Below are 4915 nucleotides of genomic sequence, written 5' to 3'. Positions count from 1 at the left end.
CCTCGCTGCTGCCTTGTGGTTAGATCGCAGACTGCTGTGTTAGCAATGAGAGAGGCTCTGTGGGCGTGGGACCATCCCAGCCAGGTGTGGGATATATTCTCCTGGTGTGCCTGTTTGCTTAAAGTGCAGTATTCAGGTGGGAGTTACCCGATTTTCCAGGTGTTGTGTGTCTCACTTCCCCTGGCTAGGAAAAGGGATTCCCTTCCCCCTTGTGCTTCCCAGGTGAGGCGATGCCTCGCCCTGCTTCAGCTCTCACTGGTTGGGCTGCAGCAGCTGACCTGTATCGATTGTCTGGCAGTACCTCAGTTGAAAATGCAGAGATCACCGGTCTTCTGTGTTGCTCACGCTGGGAGTTGGAGACTGGAGCTATTCCTATTTTGCCATCTTGCTCCGCCCCCCCATGAATATTCTTTTCCAGTGATTTTTTTTAGCTAGCACTTGAATCTCTTGCATTAAGCTTCTGAGCACAGGCCAGTAGCAGTGTCTTCTGAAATTCTAAGTGCTATTTACACACACACACACATGCACACATACTTTACACACACACACATGCACACACACACATAAGTTGGAGCAGTTTCCTAAAGAACCAGATAAGGCTAATTCTACACATATGCCAGGCTCTAGGCCAGACATTAAGGGATACAAGGATAAATAAGATATGAACCTTTTCATCAGAGTTTATATTTTGGTGGATGAACAGTTATACACACACACACACACACGTATATGTATATATGTATATGTATACAGGTGTATATATACATACATATGCAGGTTTATACACATATATGACAATATATAATCATATATATGCATATATAGTATATATATCATATATGTATATATGTCATATATGTATATATAATACATATAATATGTATACAGATATATATATAATAAATCAGATATTATGGTACACTTTAATATATGCAATATTATTTTAACGTAATATATGTATATATCATCCTCCATAATTATGAATCTCTTGAGGTTAGGGAACACACTAATTTATTAATTAGTAAATATTTATTAAGCCTCTTTTACGTACAATGGTTATGCAAAGGGAAGATTTTTCCCTGTTGCCATGGGCAAAACAGTCTATTGAAAAAGAGAGAATCTACTATCAGAGTGAACAGGCAACCTACACAATGGGAGAAAATTTTTGCAGTCTACTCATCTGACAAAGGGCTAATATCCAGAACCTATAAAGAGCTCAATCAAATTTACAAGAAAAAAAAAACAACCCCATCAAAAAGTGGGCAAAGGATATGAACAGCTATTTCTCAAAAGAAAACATTCATACAGCCAACAGACACATGAAAAAATGCTCATCATCACTCGCCATCAGAGAAATGCAAATCAAAACCACAATGAGATACCATCTCACACCAGTTAGAATGGCTATCGTTAAAAAGTCAGGAAACAACAGGTGCTGGAGAGGATGTGGAGAAATAGGAACACTTTTACACTGTTGGTGGGACTGTAAACTAGTTCAACCATTGTGGAAAACAGTGTGTGGGGATTCCTCAAGGATCTAGAACTAGAAATACCATTTGACCCAGCCATCCCATTACTGGGGATATACCAAAAGGATTATAAATCATGCTGCTATAAAGACACATTCACATATGTTTATTGCGGCACTATTCACAATAGCAAAGACTTGGAATCAACTCAAATGTCCATCAGTGACAGATTGGATGAAGAAAATGTGGCACATATACACCATGGAATACTATGCAGCCATAAAAAAGGATGAGTTCGTGTCGTTTGTAGGGACATGGATGCAGCTGGAAACCATCATTCTCAGCAAACTATCTCAAGAACAGAAAACCAAATACCACATGTTCTCACTCATAGATGGGAACTGAACATGAGATCACTTGGACACAGGAAGGGGAACATCACACACTGGGTCCTCTTGTGGGGAGGTGGCGGGGAGGGATAGCAATAGGATATATACCTAATGTAAATGACGAGTTAATGGGTGCAGCACACCAACATGGCACATGTATATATATGTAACAAATCTGCACGTTGTGCACATGTACCCTAGAACTTAAAGTATAATATGTACAATAAGTGCATATAAATTGGGCTCTAACCCAAATTGGGAGAGGACATCAATGAAGAAATCAAAGGATACACAGGATAGTCTTTAAACTATTTAAGTATTTGTATAATGGTTTATTCATTGTTGTTATAAAATAATTGTGTTGACTATAAACTTTGGAGGTTCAGACTAAAAAAGATACATGTATTTAATGAACACAATTTGAAAGGAAGCCAATTATGTGTTTGGAGTTGAGATAATTATTTCAGTATTACCTCACTTAATCCTCTCCAGAAGACTATGATATCCTCACTTTGAAGATGGATGTTACATTATTATTTTGTTCAGGATTAAGATGTTAAAGTTTCTCTTTCACATCACCATAATTTTGCTACATTTTCTTGGCACTTTGCATAAACTTTTACAGTCAATGCATTTATATATTCAGTGATACTTTGGAACCCCTATATTAATTAGATTGCTCATCTCCCTTTCCTTTTAACTAAAATGTATATAATGGGGCCAGTACAAAGTTGCATGTTAATTTTTATTCAGGTGCTATTGATTAGAAGATTGGAGGGGGGCCTCAAGATGGCAGACTAAAGCACTTCATGCCCACCTCCTCCACTTTAAAAACCAAAATAGTGTATAGACAGTCACATATTGAATACATTATCTGAGAGAGAGTGGTGGAATTCAACAGGGAAGTGACAGAAAACACCAAAAGCAGAAAGGAGAAGCGAGAGAGAGATAGTCTGCCTGCCCAGAATTAGCTGGAAGCTGGAAGTGACTTCCCAGCCCAGGGAGTAGGTGAGCAAGAGACATCCAATGGCCCACATGTCTATTATGGAATTATGCAGTCCTGGCTATAGGAGAACCCTTTATTCTTCTCAACCCCTGAAACTATCATAGGGAGCTGCCAATAGACTGTGGGAAGGAACTGCTCCAGGGAGGGAGCTTGCACTGGGTCCCACAACCTGTCTGAGACCTAAGTGGCCACAGCAATTTGCATTTTTAAACCTAGCTTTTGACAGACTGCATGTTGTCCTGGGGTGCAGCAACTAGGGAAACTTGGGCTGTCCCTGATGGGACTGAGGAGCAAGCCAAGAATGTTCCTGCAGCCAAGGCAAAGAAGCAAGTGAGGTGTGGGCTGTAGTGGCCAGTGCCAGGAAGCAAGCACTGCCAGGACAGAGACTGAGACACAAGTAGGATGCAAGTTGCCACTGAGACATGGATGCCAGCTGGGTGGACACTCCTGTAGCCAGGGCTAGGGCCTGAGCTAGGCTCAGGCTACCACTGCTAGTGGTGGAGTATGGGACAGACCTGTGTTTTCTCCCAGCTGTAGCCGCTGAGGATAACCCCACCCTCTCCAATGGCAGGGTCTCAGTATGGCTGCTACTGCCTCTCCCCAGAGCATTCCACCTGGTACTTGAGGATTACCCTACCCCACCCACAATGGTTGGTGCTTGCTTTCACCATTCGGGATACTGAGCAAAAGGCCACCCAGTGCGGCATTGCACTTGCAAGACAGAACACATAGCCTGTGGCCTTGGGGATGGCCTAACCCAATTTACCACTCTGGAACCTGAGCACTCCTACTAGCGACCTGAAGTTGGCTTTAAACTCCCAGCTACTACCACTTCAGCTGGCACTTATCTGCAAGTGCCATCTGTGAGCCTGGAAATGGGCCTGCCCAGCCCATAGCTGCTACCACCAACATCAATGCACACCAACTGAGACCCAAAGAATTGTTCTGCTATTGCTATTGCCATCCTCCATGCCACACCAGCTGCCCAGTGCCCACATATCTGACCACCCACTTGGTCCACTGCTGCCACTACTGGAATCTGAGCAAGACATCTGGAGGTTCAAGAATCAGCCTGCCAGTAACTGCAAACAAAGGTACCTGTGTATACCACCCAGTGGAACAAAGATAGGCAAGCTTATCCCACTGCTACCAGCACTGTGGCCTGAACACTGGCCTGCCTGATATTCTAGTGCCCAGCATAACTTCACCATAGCCTCCACTAATAACCACACCCTAATCCACCAAAAAATGACAGGCATCACTAATGCTGTATGTAGCAAAAGAAATTATACAGAGATGCACTTAGAATCAAAGTCAAAGTACCCTACCCGAACAATACCATAGAAATATCTTTAGGAAAAGCTCTCCCCTACAAAAGTAAATTCAAAAACAGGAAGAAGCAACAGTTACACCATATGTGCAGATATCAATGCAAGGACACATGAAGCATGAAAAAGCAAGGAAATATGACACTGCCAGAGGAACAGCGTAATTCTTTAGTAATAGATCTTAATCAAAACAAAATTCACTATTTCGGGCAAATAATTCAAAATATTTATTTTTCAAAAGCTCAGTGAAACACAAGTCTGAAAAATGATACAAAGAAAAGACAATCCAGGATGTGAATGAGAAATTTACCAAAGAGAGATTTTTTTATTTAGGAAAAAACAAATAGAAATTCTGGAACTGAAGCACTTATTGAAGGAAAAACAAAATACAGTTGAAAGCATCAAAATTGGAAGGTAGATCAGGCAGAATAAATAATCTCAGAATTTGAAGACAGATCTTTGAAATAATGCAGTCAGACAAAAATATAGAAAAAAAATTTTAAAAGAATGAGCAAAGTCATCATGACATTTGGGACAACATAAAACCATTGGATAGTCAAGTTACTGGCATCCCCAAGGGTGAAGAAACAACAACAAAAAGATTAGAAACCCTGTTTAACAAAATGATAGATGAAAATTTCCCAAATCTAGCAAAAGGTTTAGACATTCAGATAAAAGAGGCTACATATCTTCCTAAAAAGTGATCTATCACTGGGATAGGTA

At 41.0% G+C, this 4915-nt stretch overlaps 1 protein-coding gene across 4 annotated transcripts in view; it reads left to right on the top strand.

The window, feature by feature from the left end:
- The window catches only part of CNTN1 (contactin 1), a 409794-nt gene that overhangs the window by 157374 nt on the left and 247505 nt on the right, over positions 1-4915 (top strand). The gene's annotated exons all lie outside the window — the stretch shown is intronic.

The sequence above is a fragment of the Colobus angolensis genome, unplaced genomic scaffold (genome assembly GCF_000951035.1).
Source record: "Colobus angolensis palliatus isolate OR3802 unplaced genomic scaffold, Cang.pa_1.0 Scaffold150, whole genome shotgun sequence".
Classification (NCBI taxonomy): Eukaryota; Metazoa; Chordata; class Mammalia; order Primates; family Cercopithecidae; genus Colobus; species Colobus angolensis.
Note: the sequence above shows the minus strand (reverse complement) of the source record. Positions and strands in the feature narration are given on the sequence as shown.